A 19,084-nucleotide genomic window follows, 5' to 3' on the forward strand; every position below is an offset into this window, starting at 1 on the left:
TGCTGAAAAAGATCATGAAAAAGTCACTTGATGCAATAGGTGGGAATAGAAAGCCCCAAAACACAGAGTGCAATGTTTGCTAGGTGTGGTGCTATGTCTTATAATCCTAGCACTTGGGAGGTAGGAGGATCATGAGTTCAAGGTCCATCCTTAGCTATACAACAAGTTTGAGGCAGCCTGGGTTTCATGAGAGCCTGTCTTAAAATACCAATAAAACAACTGTGTAACTTTTGAGAAATTTTTCTAGGGGAATAAGAATTTGACGTGCTTTCTAGAAGTGGTTTGGGGTTGAACTTGAACCTGGACATAGAGTTTATGAATAGTGAAAAAGGATAGGGAGATTCTCACCTTTCCAGATGATTACAGAAGATTTTGTTCCTAACTTAGATCAGGCATGAAGGAGGGAGGAATTGGGAGAAGAAAACAGATATTTTAGAAGGATAAAAGGGAAAACCTGAGCAGCAAGTAGAATAGACTTTATATGTTCTAGAAACCTGTACATGGCTGCTCTGGGTAACAGATGTTGCTTCTATTTCCCATTCCACAGTATTTTGATTTGATGGGAATCAAGAAAGAGGAGTCCTAATTAATAATAATAATAATAATGATAATAATAATAAATGGGAGTCAAGAAAGGAGTAATCATAATAAAAACAATTATCACTTATTGAATACTTACAGTTTGTAAGTTAAATTGCTTCATGAGGATTATCTTTCCTCTTCTCAATAACTGCTTAAGGATCAGGAAGTAGAGCACAGAGTGGTTAAGTTTTATTTTGAAATTGAAACTGGTGGAGCCTGGGTACACAGCAACCTCATTAGGGAGCCTGTACTCTCAGTCAATTTGTATTCCTAGGAGCACAGTGCCCAAAATCTTGTTTCTACTAAAATCCTATGGTGTTCTTTTGTTTCTGGATGTGAGCAGAAATGTAAGAACACCTTTAACAGCTGAGCCATGTCTACAGCCCATGCTGTGATCTTAATAGCAAACGAAATGAGTTCAAGGGTATAAGAAAGATTAGAGATCTTGAATAAGTAGTTTGTGAATAAGTGGACTATACTTCTGTGGCAAAGTTCTTTATTCTTTCTAAAGTAATTTTGTGACTATCATGTATTTATAAAACACTACTATATGGCATACATAGGACTAGGATGAATCAGAAACAGACAATGGCCCCTCAGGGAAAAGCAACCAGTCTGAGGAAGTTAGAATACCTGCACAAATAACTGTAACTAAATATTGTTAAAGATGCATTCAGGAACATTTTGGAACACTGCTTTTATGGGATTTGGAATGGCTACCAAAGCCCTATCTGTTGAAGGCTTGGCTCTTAGCCTGTGGTGCTATAGGGAGGTGGTAGAGCCCCTGAGGCCACTCTTTTGCCTCTCTTGCACTTTCATGCTGTCATGAAGTGAGCAGCTTCCTCTGTCATATGCTTCTGTCCTGTGTGTACTGTGTTACCACAGACCTAAAACAGTAGGCCAACCATACATTGGCAGAAACCTCCAGGAAGTATGAAGCAGGATTAAATATAAGTTGGTTCTTGTCAGGTATTTGTTCTGGTAGTGGATAGGTAACTAACACAAATGTCATAGGAGTTTGAGAGTTGTGTAGAGGTGGCATTTGAAGTCCGCCATGTAAGCTTTCTTCTAAAACGTGCAGTGATTAGGTAGTGACTGAGTATAAGGCCTAGCCATGGGGAGCCAGAACATAAGAGTAGTTTAGTGGGAAACAGGGAGCATGAGAAGAATGGTGTGGGAGATGGGTGTGTATATTGGAAACTTTGTTAGGTAAATTAAAGTCAGTGTACTCACATTTAAAAAATTACATTGTGAGTTCTAAAAGTTAAATATCTTACTTTCAAGTATTAGCTACAAAAATCATCATGTGTGTGAAAACTCTTTTTTGTCTGAAAAATATACATGGGTATGTGTAGTAATTGCAAATTATCTCAAAAAGATATGCCTCTTTCTACCCATATTGCCTGTGAAGGTTGCATATTGTATTAATGAGTCTGCTTGATAAATAGTGACACACTGAGACTTGGTGATACTTGCATCAACTTAATTCCAAAGGAACTGAGGGTAGCTATAGTAGATTATCCATAGTAGTGGTTTCAACCAAGGGTGGTTTTGGTCTCTAGGGGCATTTGGAAACATCTGGAGGCATTTTGGTTTTCACAATGGTGGAGAGGTGTTACTGGCATGGAAGACCAGGAAGTTACTTACATAATCTGTATACTGTACCGGCCAGCCCCTGGAAAAAAGTATTCTTTGTAGATAATAGTGTCAGTATTGGCTAGAGCCGAGGAACCCAGATCCAGGGAATTTGGAGTAGATTGAGAGATCTTGAATGTGATTCTTGATGTCCTTAGTGTTTTTGTCAATATCCTGTAATTCTAAACTTTGCTACCTAGTTGAAAGCTGGGGGCTCTGTTGGCTATTTAGATTTCAGTGGCAGCAGTGTCAGTATCAGCTAGGTGAACCATTTATTTACTTTTCTAAGTATTCTGGTTGTAGAATGGTAATTTATCATTAACTCATCTCTAAACTGTTTTAATTTTTAAAATTACATTGAATTAAGTGTGTGTGTGTGTTTGTGTGTGTGTGTGTGTGTGTGTGTGTGTGTGTGTGTATGCACAACTTGCAGCACTAGGGTTTTCTCCTACCATCATTTGGGTCCAGGTATGAAATCAGGTGGCCAAGCTTGGCAGCAGGTACCTTTACTGCTGACTCATCTTGCCAGCTCCCAGAATCTGTTTTTTTTTTTTTTTGTTTTTACGAGACAGGGTTTCTCGTATTGTTTTGGAGGCTATCGGTCCAGCCTGGCCTCGAACTCACAGAGATCCGCCTGCCTCTGCCTCCCGAGTGCTGGGATTAAAGGCGTGCGCCACCACTGCCCGGCCCAGAATCTGTTTTAAACCCTTCATACACATTTTCCACTGCAATTCAGCTGTATAAGATTGGTAGTAATATTCTTCTCTTTAAACTGAAGAAGATGGGGCAAAGAGAAATTAAGTAAATAACTTCCATAACTAATACGTAATTCCTGGTATGAATGTATATACGCTATAAATATAAAATATCCAATTGATTTTAAAGACTTCGTATACAGAAGAATCTAAAATGCTATAATAATGTTTTCATTGTTACCTATAGAAAGATACCATTTTGTATGTATTTGATTCAATAAAATACAGTGTTACATTCTCATTTCAGTAGATTTCTTTTTACTTTTCTTAATTCAAGCATTTAGAAAATTTAAAATTGCCTGTGTGTCTTTTATTCCCGTTAGAGAGTGTTGCCATAGATTGTTTTATCAAGTCAGCTCTTAGAAATGTGGAAATGCCTCACCCTTGTATCATGTACATGAGACTAAAAACAGAAGAAGACAAAAAAGGTTAAATACATTGGACTGAAGTTAGCTGCTGCAGCCATTCTGGAAAGATGATATATTACCTGCTCTGTAATGACTGTGTTATTAAGGGTCGATGAGCAAGGGAGCATTTAAACTTAGGAACACATTAGTTGAAAGTCTTGAACAACCATGTAAAGCATTGTGTTGATACTGTAGCTCATATAAAACTATTGACTTGAATCTTTCCATTAAGAATTTATACTCTAGTAAAAGGATTACATACATATAATGAGTAGTAGAAACAAAGAACTCAGAATCCTCAGTAAACAGTAATAATTTGCAACTAGGTTAAGGAGGGAACGTTAGGAAACAGGTGAATTTTGAGCTGGTTGAAGAAAAATAGGTAGAGGTATCCTCCATACTCAGATATTGGGGACAGGTCCCTGAGTTCAGATGATTGTTTGCTCAGCAAATGGAGGTTTGGTGTGGTACAAGTTGGAGAGAAGTCAGATAGCTTGAGATACGGATTTGTTTGTATTGTTAGCTATACCTTCTTCATGTCACTGCTTTTTTGTACATCCACAGGATCTTCCTATCGTAGAATAGATTACGTATCTGAAGTCTTTTGTACATACACAGGATCTTCCAATCATAGAATAGATTACATATCTGAAGTCTTTTGATTTCTGAGCTTCTGGATCACCCAGGCTGCAAGGGTTGATTACACACAAAGTTCATGGCTTCACGTATGTTTTGGGGTAATAGAGATGGGCAGGTGAGCAGATAATTTCTTGTTGCAGTTTTTGAGATAGGGTCTCACTGTGTAATCCTGGCTGGCCTGGAGTTCTCTGTGTGGATCAGAGTGTCTTTGAACTCATGGAAATTGGCCCACCTTTCCCTTCTGAATATTGGGATTAAAGGTATTCACTGTTATGCCTGGTGGATGAATTGTTTGTTTTAAAACTAGTGAAAATGGCCCCATCTTGAAATTAGATTTAACTTAAAAATTTTCTTGTCTAATATCTCAGCCAAATAATTGTAGCATTCTCCACAGGGAGAGGGAGGTAATAAAGCAGAAAGAGGTCAGGAGTTCCACTCTAACAGAAACTTCTTCACTATTGTGCTGGGGATGACTTTGAACTTCTACACTTCCTCCAGTCCCAAGTACTAGGATTACAGGCATGTACTACCATGCCTGGCTGGTTGCTTTGCTTTTGTGTAGAAGATGTTTGGCATTTTAAAACTAGCTTTGAGGGGCGGGAGAAATGTCTTGGTTAAAAGCACTGACTGCTCTTGTAGAGGACCCTTGAGCACAGCTGGATTCAGTTCCCAGCACTTCCGTGGTTGCTCACTATTCCTGGAACTCCGGTTCCAGAGGTTCCGATGCCCTCTTCTGATGCTCTTCTGCTCATGTGTGCATATGGTGTGCTTACGAACACTCAGTCACAGATACGCATGAACACAAAAGAAAACAAATCAAATTTTAAAGCTTTATAAATGAAAGAATACTGTTTTCAAGGTGAAATTTGGAAAGAAAAGAACTATATAACTAAGCAGTAGGGGTGCTTGAGTCTGTAACTGCAAGCAGGTTGCCATTGTTTTGTAGGTGTATTTTATTCATTTCTTTTGGCTTGTTGGTTTTATGCTAATAAAGTTTTGCCTCATTAATATAGAATATGCCATATTGATTCCTTCCTGCTTTCCAGAGGATAGTAGTCACCTGATTTTTCCTTTTATAGAATCCTAAAATGTTAAAGCTACAAAGGAGTCCTCTTGTGAGATGTTACAATAGCTGTCTCAGTGAGAAATGGTAGTGTATTTCTTTTCTTTTAAAAATTAGAAATTATTGTAATCCACTCTTGTTAAAAAAGTTTTTTAGACAGAGTCTCACATAGCCCAGGCTGGCCTTTAAGTTGCTATATAACTGAGGATGAACATGGACACCTCATTCCCCTGCTTATCCCTCCCCAAGTTCTGGGAATACAAGTGTACCACTGTACGCAACAAGTTCTTCATTTTATGTTGTCAAATGCATTAGCCATTGCCTTTGTAGCTTATAGTAGTTTGTGCTTTTTAATGTATGTTACATCAGTTCGTGGGAATAAGAATTGGAATAACAAATATTACATAGATAATATTTTAGCTGTAACTGTAGTTTTCATGAAATCCATTGTTTTTTTTTTTTTACAACTAACAAACTTCCAAACTGCAAATTGTGGCATAGCTAAGCCAGTCTTTTTCTTTTTTAAAATCTCTGTGTGTTTTTCTTAGTTTCATATCCTGTTGCTGAGATAAAAAACCCTGACAAAAGCAATTTAGAAGAGAGGTTATTTGGCTTCCAATTCTAGGCTGTAGTAAATCATGGCAGGGAAGTCAAGGCTACAGGAACTTGAGGCAGCTATGTCCGCAGTCAAGAACAGAGAACAATGAATTAATGCTTGTGTGCTAGCTCTCCACTCTTGTACCGTCTCCTGTGCAGGGAGTGCTGCCACTCACAGTGGGCAGGTCTACTCACTAATCAATGTAATTCCCAGCATACGTGCCCAGAGGTCAGTTTCCTATAGACGATACCTCATTTAGATGCACATGTGAGTCTAGATTGTGTCAATTTCACAAAACTAAACACCTGCCTGCCTGCTTATCGTCTGTCCGTCCATCCATCTATCTGTCTACCATTATTCCAAAGGTCTGTCTTAACATGTCTTAAGATGCTTGATGCTCTTGTGTATACTTTCAAACAATATGATTTGGTGTTTTAGAGCCCTAGACAGGAATCATGATAGATTTTGAGTTCAAACTGGCCTACCATCCAAGCTTTCTAGAACCTTGTTACCTGTGAATATGTTGGTCTAGTGCACCCTTTGGCTGAGACAATTAGACCACTCACCTTGCAGTGGCCTTAGCCAGTGGTTGTGGTGAATGTTCCTGAATTTGAAGTTTAGCTCTGATACTTGGCTAGCTGTGGTTATATCCTCGGGCAGATTAGTTAAGTTCTCAGTGCTTTAATTCTCTCATCCGTAACAGGATAATAGCGAGCACTTCACAGGATTTTTGTGATGGTTGCATCAGATAATGAAATTTACAGTACCCAAGCTGTCTACTAGCATGTCTTGGGTGCTTTTATAATGGTTTTTCCAGTCTCATGAAGATTGAGATGTTGGAAAGTCCTTTATGTCAGACAGCTCAAGTTTGTTTATGACCTCTAGTGCTGAGCAGAAGAAACCTCTTCCCTTCTTGCTTGCTTTCCAACATTGCAGAGGTGAGGAGGCGAGTAATATTGGAGCAGGATGTAATGGCTCACATCTGTAATCCCATCCCTCAGAGACTGAGACAGGAGGGCCGAGGTGTGTTGGGACTCAGCCTTGTTATATAGTGAGTTCTAGGCCAACCTAAGCTGTAGTTTGAGACCCTGTTTTGAACTTACCCCCTTACAAAAGAAAAAAAGGTAAAAGTATGCTGTGAATGCTAAAACATTATGTTATCTACAGTGAGGTATAATAATACTACCATTGTTTTATGACATACATAATAATTACTAACTTTTCTTCTCTACTTGTTACATTTACTGTTTACTAGGCTAAATACCTTGTATTATGCCACCACACACACACACACACACACACACACACACACTTTTCGTTTGAGACAGGATCTTTTGTAGACCACTCTGACTTCAAACTTGCTGTGTAGCCTCGGGTGGCCATAAACTCCTGATCTTCCTGTCTGCACCTCCCATGTGCTAGGATTATAGGCATGTGCCACCATGCTCGACTGTCTTGTTTTTCATATAACAGGATTTTTTTTGTTTTTTGAGGCAGGGTTTCTCTGGATTCTTTTGGAGGCTCTCTTGGAACTCGATCTGTAGACCAGGCTGGCCTCGAACTCACAGAGATCCGCCTGCCTCTGCCTCCCAAGTGCTGGGATTAAAGGCGTGTGCCACCAACACACGGCTGTAACAGGATATTTAGACACTTATTTGTGATGATTTTCTCCAAGACCTGATATTTATCACAGTAATGTTGTAATATTTAACTGCACCCCACTTTCTTTAAAAAGTAAATCCTTTATTGCTGGGCATGGTGGCCTATGCCTATAATCCTAGCTATTTGAAAGGCTGAGGCAAAGAGGGATTTTGAGTTTGGGGACAGCCTGAACAATTAAGCAAGGCCCTTCTAGAAAAAGAATACGTAGTTTATTAATGAAATTGAGTGTTTCAGTATTATTATCATTCTGTTGACTACAGAATCTTATAAACTGCACTTCCAATAATCTTGAATTTTTTGGAGACAGTTTCATGTGTAGACTAGGCTAGCCTTAACCTTACAGAAATCCATCTGCCTGTCTCCCGAGTATTAGGATTAAAGGTGAGTGCTGTCACACCTGACATCCTCAAATATCTTTAAAATTTTAATTCACTTACTCTTTTGTTTTTTGAGATAGGGTTTCTCTTTGTAACCCTGACTGTCCTGGAACACACTCTGTAGAACAGGCTGGCCTTGAACTCACAGAGATCTGCCTGCCTCTGCCTCCTGAGTACTGTGATTAAAGGCGTGCGCCACCACTGCCGGGCTCACTTACTTTTTTCTTTTTTAATGATAAGGACTCCTGAATTCCAAGATGGCTGTGGTCCTCCCATCTCTACTTCCCAATTACTAGAATTAGAGGTTGGCTCTCCACACCTAGTTTCTGCCGTGCTAGGAATTGAACCCAGAGTTTCTTGCATCTATGCAAGCACTATCAACCGAGCTACATATGCAGCTGACATTCACACTTTTATGCTGGAGACAAGCATCTACATTCGTTTATTTTTCATATTTTTTGCCCTTTCCTTGTGTCACACACTGCCATAGCTAGGGGATATAAAGTGGCTACTACCTTTCTCTCCTTTACTTGGCAGTACTTAATCCAGCCTGTCAAAGATTTGGATTCTAGTTCTATCTGAAAACAGATTAATCGTGTCTCCCTCTTTTATATATGCTTTGTAATTTTCAAAAACTTGGTCGAAAATGGTGTTTTAACACTGCTAATTACAGACTCCTGAAGCCTACAAGTAGTACTCCTGAGGGGTAAACGTCGATCTATTAGTTACCATTTAAAAAGTCTTTTTAACCTGGTATGGTGAATGTGCCTTTAATACCAATACTCAGGGGGCAGAGGCAGGCAGAGCTCTGTGAGTTTGAGGTCAGCTTGGCCTACATACTGAGTTCCGGGACAGCCAGAGCTATATATAGCAAGATCTTTTCCCAAATAAACAATCTCCCCCCAAACAAAAACAAAAAACCCACCCTTTTTATTTTAAGATAATATTTATACATTTAGATAATTATGGTTACTGCAAAGAGGTATCCAGGAGAGTCTTGTGTTCTTCTACTTCTTCCTCTAGCTTCCTTCAATAGTAACATCATATATGACTCTAGTATAACATCAAACCAAGAAACTGGCATTGGTACAATCTACAGAGGCTATAGGGGGATGAGACACAAGCAAAAGCACACTTTAGTATGTGCGTTCATTATATGCGGCTTTATCACATGTAGCTTTGCTTAAGCACCACCACAGTCAAGATGCTGAACTACCACCAATATAGGACCCCTTTGTGCTACTCTCTTATAGCCACACCCCTTCCTGTTCCCTGGAACCAATCCTGGTTACCACTATGCTGGTTTCCATCTCTAAAATTACATTATTTTTATGAATGTCACATAAACAGAACAATACACAATAAATATACCCCTTTAAGCTGTTTTTTTCCCATTTAGCATAGTTTCCTTGAAGTTCCACCCCAGTCCTTGAATTTCCATTAGTAATCTCTTAGAGTAAGATTATTCACTCTACCATGAAACAACCTACTTGTTTAATACTCTGGGACACACTTTACTGTCTGTTGTGAATGTATTCTATAAAGAAAAATTTTCTTAAACTACATACTGAAAGTCAAAACATTGAGCCAATGACATTACCACATTTTACAACTCTCATGAACATTGCTCATAACAATCTGTTCAGTAGTTCATTGTGAACTGTCTGTGTGCATTATGATAACCACTTTTGTATTTTTTGTTTAGTTTTGTTTTTTGAGACAGTATCTTTCTCTGTAGACTTAACTTTCTTAGACCTCAATATGTAGACCAGGCTAACCTCCTCCTTACAGAGATTCACCTACCTCTGATTCCAGAGTGCTGGGATTATATGTGTGTAACACCACAACGAACCCTTTTTTGTTTATACAGTGTTTTGGAAATCTTATAGCTTTGGAAAACTGGGCTACTAGTCAAACTATAGCCTTCCTTCATCTTTCTACTCTGCCATGATATATTTTTGGTGATATTTGGCATCAAATTCACAGCCTCACATGTATTAGACAAGTGTTCTACCAGAGAGCTATCTTCAGCACACCATGATTTTTTTGCAAAGATCATCAGCAGAAACTTCATAATCAGGAGTGCTGGTTACCTTAAGACCATAGCCTATACTACATTTGGACCCACAGAGCCACATTCATTTGAGACTGCCTATTATTTCTCACATTTTAGTACCTTTTCCTCTTGGTTCTGCCATTACCAGTGTGGAATAGTAGCTCTACCATTTAAGATGGGATAGAAATAGGAACCGAATCATTCCACTGGCATCCTTGCTTGCATACTTGCTGTCCCTCCATCACCTGTTCAGATATATTTTCTACACAGGGTAGATTATCTTACGTTGAGGAATGTGCACCTGTTGTAGCTACATTAGTTCCTGTTGCCTACTAGTATGTTTTCTGTTTAGTCATATTGTGTTCTTAAGTGGTATCTACTTTTTTATCTCTTCTACAATTTTGAGGGCTACTAATATTGTGAAACTGTTCCTTTAATTCTTATTTCTCTTAAATATTAGTCTACTTAAAGGGTCAGTGATCGACTGTAGAAATCCTTATTCCCAGTGTGTGTAGGGTATGTTCATACCTATATTTTTGTTGTTGTATCTATAGTTGTTACTGAGAAGTGTTTAAGATGATCTGGCCACATTTCCTAAAGCTTATTTCACTTCTACTTTTAACTAATCACTTCTTCTTTCTTGGTCAAACTTACAGAGTTTCTAGTTCCTCTATTGCTTCCTCAGAATCCTAAAGGATGAAATGTCTCTGTTATGAATTCAACATAGCCCTCCCCGTTTCATAACCATAGTGTTTCCTGGATGGCACTTTTTCTCCCTCTGATCTCCCTTGTCTTCCCAAATCTGTGTTCTGTGGTGGAAAAACCAAAAGTCCACGTAATTACAACCATCTTGCTGGAACGCTTTTCCTTGTTGATACTGTTCCCCACCCGCCTCAGAAGCCTTTCAGATGGAAGCTGCTTAGTCTGCTAATTCCTCATTCTCAAGCAAGCTTCCGGAGCCGGAGTGTTGTTCAACACTTTTCCTTTCCCCTTTTCTCTTTGACGTGCATGTTACCAGGTATTGTGCAGGCACAGAGCAAAGTCTGAGTTAACTTGCTTGTCTTCTTCCTTTGAAGCCCTTGGTACTTGAATTCCTTTTCTATGCAGCAATGACTTCTGGCATCACTTTAGATCTCATCAGTGGCTATACTGATGAGTTCCCAGGTGCCCCACATAACTCTTCTTGACTTCCAGTCATGTGACCTTCATTTTTTACCTCTTCATTTGGTCACACTGACTAATCATGTCACCATGTGGAACTGTCCCACATCTGTTGTTCTCTTTCCCAGCATTTCTCTGAGTCCATTTTCTTTTCTCCTTGACTTCCAGCCCGTCACCAGTCCCAGGTCCTTTCCCACCCAACAAGTATTCCTACTTTCACTTGACTCCACCAGTCATTTGATATTCATTTCCACAGTGTCCTCAATTCCCTCGCGTTCCTCTTGTTCCGCTGCACCTGCCCTGCCAATCCCCAAACCTAAATGGATTTTCGCATCTGTTTTCCTCTGTCCGGTTCCCAGGCTTCTGAGTAAATACTAGGGAAAATTGCCTCACCATGCTCATTATATCCATGACCAAGCTATGATTTCTAACCACAGCTGGATCCTGAACAGCCGCATACTAATCCCTTTACACATTCCTAGTCGGTTTCTTTTTCGACTTCCCATAGCAGTTGTTCCATTTTCTACCATACCTTCCAGCCCTTTAATTTAGCCCTCTCTTGCCCCAACTCCAATCAGCACATAATGTAGTTACATATCTCCTTGTGAAGAGAGAGCTCATCGGTTACAGATGCTCTTTTCTTTCAAACACACAGATCCATAGCTGCTTTGTTTTTGCGTTATCTTCTCCAACACTGGGCATTGCTTTTGGTCTTACCTATCCTCTGATGACACCTTTAAGATATTCTGTTCCACTGATAATCTCCCTTCTTGTATCTTCTGTATTTTTTAAAAGGGCTTATTTTCTTATGATTGCAAACATCAAAGAATCTCTCCTGCACTCCCTCCAACTCTTTTTGGTCTTACCAATGTCAGAGACAAATGGGATATTTGTTCCCTTTTCTTTATCTTAAAATATGTTGAAAGAATCTTGTATATTTCCTCACCTTTCAGTCTTCACCTTACTTCACTCCAGTGAACCATCATGCAATATGGTTCTCTGTTAGTCTCTCTACTAAGAATTAATCTTTCACAGGTTATCATGGCTCACAAATTCAGATTAGGTGTCACAGGATTCAGAGAGCATAGGTGGGAAGATTTGTGTGTGTGTGTGTGTGTGTGTGTGTGTGTGTGTGTGTGTGTTTGCACGCATCAAGTTGCCTATTCCTGTTTAGAAAGGAAGAGAAGTAGGGGAGGGGTGAAATTCAATACTTTTTTTGTGTTTCAAGGGTGTTCATAATGTGCTTAAATAACATAGTACTTCTTTCTCTTTGCTTTTCATTCTCAACCAACCCTTTGGTTTGTTGAATCCCATAAGAACTACTTTTTTTTTTTTACTGTAGATGATACTGTGGTTGGTAGTGATAATGATGGTCATATCTATGTTTTTTTCATTGGATCTTTGGGAATTTTGTACAATGTATATTGATTATATTCATTCCCTCCCACTCCTCCCAGACTCACTCACCCTTCCTTATCCACCCAACTTTGTTGTTCTTTTTGTTTTTAAACCCATCAAGTCTGATTTGTGCTGTGTAAGTACTCTTGGACGTGTGGCCTTCTGCTGGAGTATGGTCAACCTACCAGGGGCCACACTTTTAAAGAAAGCTGACTTTCCTTCTCCCAACATTGATAGATGACTAATACCTCTTTAACTATGGCTGAGACTTTGTGCCCAGCTTCTCTCTCCATGCTTGGATATTGTCTGGCTTGAAATTACAGAAGTCCTGTTTTGAATGCCTGCTGCAATGGATGTTTGAATGCATTATATGCCCTTTACTTTCCATGAACAGTTTAGTAAAGCAAGTAAGCACTCTCATAGACAGATTATAGATTCCAGTCAAGGTTCCAAGAAGGCAGATGTCTCGGCTAAGATTACTTGACAATTATGAAGGTGCACAGGACTTGACTCCTTGTCAGTGTCTCTCCAAAGCACCATTCTTTAATCGGTATAGTACTTCCTTCCATGACCAAGTGCTAGGTGCCTTCTCAGCCATTCCTGACAACTGTGCGGTCACCTTTGCTTTCTTTTGGAAAAAGATTTATTTTTAACTACATTTATATGTATATATCTGTGTACAGATATGTATATATGAGTGCAGATGCCTGTGGAGGTCAAAGGCATTGTATACCACTGGAGCTGGAGTTGCAGGCCATTGTGAATCACCAAGTCTGGGTGTTGGAACTAAACACCTGTTTTCTGCAAGAGTCATATGAACTCTTTACTGAGGAGCCATCATCTCTCTAACCCACTTTTGTTTTCTTGTAATCCAGGCAGGCATTCTAGTGACCTTGTTACCAGTACACTGAAAGCAATACATGGGCATCTCCAGTCCTAGGTTTGCTTTTTAAATCTTTGGTCTTGAGAAACCATGGATATTCTTGTGTGGGTTTTCTTTCTGTTCACATTTGGTGTTTTTTCCCCCCTCTAAATTTTCATTTAAGTCCATTCATATTTTCATAATTAAAATGAGAATCTATAGCATAATGATTTCTTCCTGGTAATTGTAAAATTTCCTCCACCCCTTACCAGAAATTCATAATTCTAAGATCTTAGTCATCATCCGGAAAACCACATCTTGTTCTTAACATCATCAAAGTAACAAGATGTTCATTTCCCCTATTGTCTCATCTGCGCACACGTTATAACTTTCAGAATCAAAAAAGAGAAAATCTTGGGAAAGTCAGTTTTCTTCAATGAAGTGACACTCTAGGTTTATTTTATTAACCACATACCAGGGTAAGCCTCATGCTTAGGAGTAGTCATAGTTAGCCAGCACAAATCGGAATCCATGTTGTTTGCTTTTTAAGAGGGACAGAACATGGAGTTGGGTGGGTGGGGATTTAGGGGACTATCTGGGAGGAGTTCGGAGAAGGAAAAGAATATATAAATATATTGCATGAAATTATCAAAGAACAGATAACTAAATAAATAAGATGTCCCTGAAGTTTTCAGTGTCCTACCTAAGATTTCCAAGTCAGTAGACATGAAGTTGAAATATTTACTCATGTAAATTTGTCTCAGGTCTTACTATCTACATGACCAAAGAGAAACTTAAAGATTCTCAGCATCCATGCCTGTGCCACTGAAAGAATAAAAAATGTCCGAGACATAGGAGTCAGCTGAGAACAAGAAAGGAAAAGGCAGTTCTTTTGTGGATTGAGCTGGCACAGTGCCAAGGTAACAAGAAATGTCATTTTTCTCAAAGTTGTGCAGCACCTGTAGGATGCCAAGCAGATACCTTGCTTTCAGGGACTATTCCTTGCTTTCTTTATGATGTCTTCAGATCTGACTTGCTTTTCTATTTGTTATGGGCATTCCCAATTCCTGAGTTGTTCTTGGCTCATGACAGACCCAGTCTCCAGTATATGACAGCCTTTTTTCTAACTCTCACCCGGTGACCAATCCAGACTGGAATCCATTTTCCTTAGGCCCTCCATATAGTCCTTCAACAGGAAACGACAGAAGAACCCTTCCACTTTCTCGTTAGACGGCACTCCTTGGGTGTGGTCCTTTATGACGAGCAAACAAATCTGACTCTGCCATACTGCAGGCTTCTCCTTGCTGATCTGTGTATGGGTGATTCAGCTTTTCGTAAGAATTGTCTTGCTATCTAGATCAGGTTGACTTCACACTCATTAGTAGCTTAGGGTAGTCACAAATCTCATAACATTCTTCCTGTCTCAGCAGGAAGTGGGACATTTGTCACTCTGAATCTTGCTTATTTTGCTTAACACAATGATCTTAGTATTCTCCCTCACAAAGAGGACTGACTGGTGAATTAATGTCAGAATTATCCCAAAGCACTGCTAACATTTTCTAATGAGGCAATTTGGAATATAGTACCTTCTTTATGTTTGTCTTTGTCTGCTAAGGAATATCTGCATTCATTACCATTTTGACAGAAATTAAAGCTGTAAGTCTGCAGTTAAGTAACACTAATATTATCTTGGGCAAATTTATTAAAGTTGGTTAACTGATTAGGTGGTAACTACCTCGTATGAAGCCTTTATTCCCTATTTGAAGTTTTAGCTGACTGTGTAAATGAGAACAATAAGTATGTTAAATTTTACTTTTGCTTGTAAAAATGTTCGATGACCAACCATTTATTGAGCTCCAAGTATGTGTCAGAAAATGTCAACCAATTGTTTCTTAAAAATGAATTGCCTTCTAAGCACCAGGACTTGAGCTTGGTCTTAGTTTGGTGGGGGGTGGGATGGGGAGTGAGTTGTTATCAGTTCCAAACAGAGCAGCAAACTACTTCCTGGATAATGTTCTTTAGGAAGAATCACCATATGAGAAGTAGGTAAGAGGTTAGGTTTTGACTGGAAACCTCATTAATCCAATCTGGTTTTAAGTAAACAGAGTGTATTTTAGTGAAAAATGCAGCTTGGATAAATGTTTGGCAGTTGATGCTTTAACGAACAAGTAGCAATATGTTTATTCTCATTTTTTTGCTTAAATACAATGAACTATGTTCTAGGCTTCTAAGCACCATATAAATATTAAGTCATTAATCTTCATGACAATTTTATGAAATGTGCTATTTTGCCTTCCTATTTTTCCGTGATACTAGAGATTAAATACAGGCAAGTAACCATATCCGCAGAACTTATTAGTTTTTACTTATTTGGAGACAGGTTCTCATTTGTATTTTCCAGGTGGGTCTTGAATTTATGATCCTGCTGCCTCTTAGCGTCCTGAATATCTGGGATTACAGGTATGTACTAGCATGCTCAGGCCACTCCTGCCCTCCATTTTTATATGTGAAGTGACTGAGTCACTTAGGGGCTCAGTTTCTTGCTGTGCTTTCTTTGGCTATTAAGATTAGATGCTAGGATTCGAGTTCAGGCTATCTGTATCCATAATCTGCTGCCTGGAGTAAACTGCAGTAAGTTCCTTCCTTAGGGAACTGTAAGGTTAATTTGCTTAAAGAGATTTATTTTGTCCCTTGAAATCATGCTTCTACTATTGATGAACTCATCAAACTCCTTTTTTCTTCATGTAATGATTATTTTGTACTGAACTAATTTAGATTATGACAATTTTTAATTAATGGTCTGTGATTAAATTAGGTTATTTTATTACATTATTTAAGCTAGTTTTTTGGGGGGAGGTGCACTTTCTATGTGTCAGGTGCATGACTCCAAGGCTGCTTCTTTCAAGGCCAGAACATTAGTCACTTGCCCAAGCCCTGTCTTTTCTATGGCTCCCACAGATCTTACCTTATTCTGCCCCAGTCTTGTAGTGACTGAATCTCCAAAGCTCAGGGGTAAGCCTTTCTTCAACTTTACCAGGTATGTCCAGTGACTGAATAATATGTCACCTCCAAGTGTCTGCACTCCTAACGTGTTCAGCAAGATGGAACTGGGTCAGTCAATCATCTTGTGTTATTGTTTCACTTGGAAGATAAACATATCGTCATGCTTATCATGTTCCAACCAGGACCTTTGAAGTCACAAACTAGAGGACCTGTCTAGTGTTGGTTTGTTGATTTCTGAGAGTTTGGTCTTCATAATATGTGAGTTTTATCTGCTCTTATCAGCTTTTCTGAGACATTATAGCCTACAATAAACCTAGGTATCTCCATGTAGGTTGCACTTCATTTCCTAGAGGTATTTTGTAGTTTTCAGTGTATGTGTGGGTGTTAAATATCTTTTTTCAGATTTATCACTAAGTATTTTATTATCTTGGTGCTATTTAAAATGTTATTTTTATTTCATATTTTATGGTTTATGTGTAGTATGTTAAAACAGAATAGATCTGTAGACAGTATGCTAGCTAGTTTTTATGTCAACTTGACATAGCCTACAGTCATTTGGAATGAGGGTACCTCCTTTGAGAAAATGCTCTTATCAGATCGGGTTGTGGACAAGCCTGTGGGACATTTTCTTGATTAATGATTGATGCGGGTGGGGCTATGCTACAGTGGTCTGTGCTACTCCTGAGTGAGTGGTCCTGGATGATATAAGGAAGCAGGCTAAGCAAACCATAGGGAACAAACTAATAAGCAGCAGTGCTCCATGGCCTCTACATCAGCTCCAGCCTTCAATTCCTGCCCCTTCCCTCAGAAATGGAGTGTGACGTGAGAGTTGTAAGTTGAAATAAACCCTTTCTTCCCCAAGTTGCTTTTGTTTATGATATTTTTTATCACAGCAATAGAAACCGTAATTAAGACAGTGAGTCGTTAACTTTGTACCCTGGAACATTACTGAGCTCACTTGTTTTAGTAGCAGTTTTATAGATTCTTCGTAGAGATAATCATGCCTCCCGCAAATAAGGGCTTTTTTATCTTTCTTTCTCGTCTGCATGCTTTAATTTCTTTGTCTTACCAGATTGCCCTGGCTGGGACTGCCAGTACAATGTTGAGAAGTGGTGAAAGTGTGTATTCATCCGGGCTTTGTTTCTGATCCCCATAAAGAAGTTTTTTTTTGTCCTTTGTTCTTTCTCAGGTTGGTGAAGTTCCATCTGTCAGGTAAAGGTTTTCATCTGTTCCGAGTTTGTCAAGGGCTTTTGTTTAAGTATGAGAAACACATGTTAGATTTCCAAGTGGATTTTCTGTATCTGTTTCTATGATCATACATTTCATTAAGAATATTTTAATCTGGTGAATTAAAATTTTTTTCAAGCATTATCAATCTTACATTCTTGAGGTGAACCCTACTGAGTCTTGATTAGCTTTACATGTTGTTGTATTTAAAATGATTCTATTAGGGATGCTACTGGCCTTCAATTTTCTTTTCTTAAAACATGTTTTCCAGGTATTGGTATCAGATTAATACTGGTCTCATGGAGTGAGTAGGAAAAAACTATGTCATCTTCAGTTTTGTGAAAGTTAGTTTAGTTGATGTTTTCTCTGTTGTAATTATTTGGGAGAATTCCCTAGTGAGGCCAGCTGGATTTCGAGTGTGATGGAAAGGGGTATATTTTTAACTGCAGACCCAAATTCTTTAATAGGCATATTGTATTCATATTATCTATTTCTTATTTATTCTGATTTTGTAGTTTGTGTCTTTAATGGAATTTGTCCATTTCATCTGTGTTTTCAAATCTATTGTAATAAAATTCTTAATAGTATTTTCCTACATTTAAAAACTTTGTGGACTCTGAAATGATTTTTCCTTTCTCATTCCTGGTAGTAGTATCTTTTCTTCTCTTAGTTTTTCCATGTCCTGTCTAAGGTTAGAAGATGATACATTTAGTTGATATTCTCAGAGAGCCATCTCACTATTTCCTTGATTTTCTTTGTTTTTATGCTTTCCTTCACATTGATTTCCACTATGCTATCCTTTTTATTTGACTTGTTTATTTATAGTTTGTCATCTAAGAACTCAAAATTATATTTCTTAATGATCCAGGATGTGCTTATATATAATATAATGCTTAATGAGGTTTTAAATATCTATGTCCTTAAATATTTCCCATGTATTTATTCAGGCAATACAACTATCCTTTCTTTCATGAAATGATAGTGAATCTAGTGTGAAATGTCACTCCAAAGCTTCTTTTCTTTCTATATTTTTAAATTTAAATTAGAAAAAAGCATGTTTTACATGTCAATCCCAGTTCTCTCTCCCTCCCCTCCTTTCCTGCCTGCCACCAGTCCCCTATCCTACCCCCCCTCCCCTCCCCAGGGAGGGTGAAGCCTTCCATGGGGATCTTCAAAATCTGTCATATCATTTGGAGCAGGGCCTAGGCCCTCCCTGGTGTGTCTAGGCTGAAAGAGTATCCCTCTACGTGGCATGGACTCCTACTATGCTATTCTAACACTTTAGCTTTTCATTTTATCTTGGGTTTTACTTGCAGTTAAACTTGGATTTTACTTTCTCTGTTAGTTTTGTTTTCCCCCTCCTCTTCCTTGATTGAGTTGTATGTAGTCCAGGCTGACCTTCAACTCCACATGTAGTTGAGGATGACCCAGTTCATTATCCTCAAGCCTCCACTTCCCAAGTGTTGGCTGATGACAGGTATGCATCACCGTGCCATCTGTCCTCTGGTAGTTTCTTTACGTGTAAACTGGGGCATTGACTAGAGACATTAGAGTCAGAGTTTAGTGGTATAAATGGTCCTTCATGTACTATTTAAGTTGCATCCCTTAACTTTTAATTTTCCTGGTATTTATTTTTGGTGGTTTTTTTTGTTTGTTTGT

The 19,084-nt window shown here is 38.7% G+C and overlaps 1 protein-coding gene across 4 annotated transcripts in view; it reads left to right on the top strand.

The window, feature by feature from the left end:
* The window catches only part of Clcn5 (chloride voltage-gated channel 5), a 168,038-nt gene that overhangs the window by 14,975 nt on the left and 133,979 nt on the right, over positions 1 to 19,084 (top strand). The window contains exon 1 of one of the 4 annotated variants that reach the window (XM_021235944.2): positions 13,872 to 14,115. The exons of the other annotated variants lie outside the window; for them this stretch is intronic. The gene's annotated coding sequence lies outside the window, so the exon portion shown is untranslated. Of the gene's footprint in view, positions 1 to 13,871; positions 14,116 to 19,084 lie in introns of those variants that run through there. 4 annotated transcript variants of the gene reach the window in all.

Source organism: Mesocricetus auratus, unplaced genomic scaffold (genome assembly GCF_017639785.1).
Source record: "Mesocricetus auratus isolate SY011 unplaced genomic scaffold, BCM_Maur_2.0 Super-Scaffold_100033, whole genome shotgun sequence".
Classification (NCBI taxonomy): Eukaryota; Metazoa; Chordata; class Mammalia; order Rodentia; family Cricetidae; genus Mesocricetus; species Mesocricetus auratus.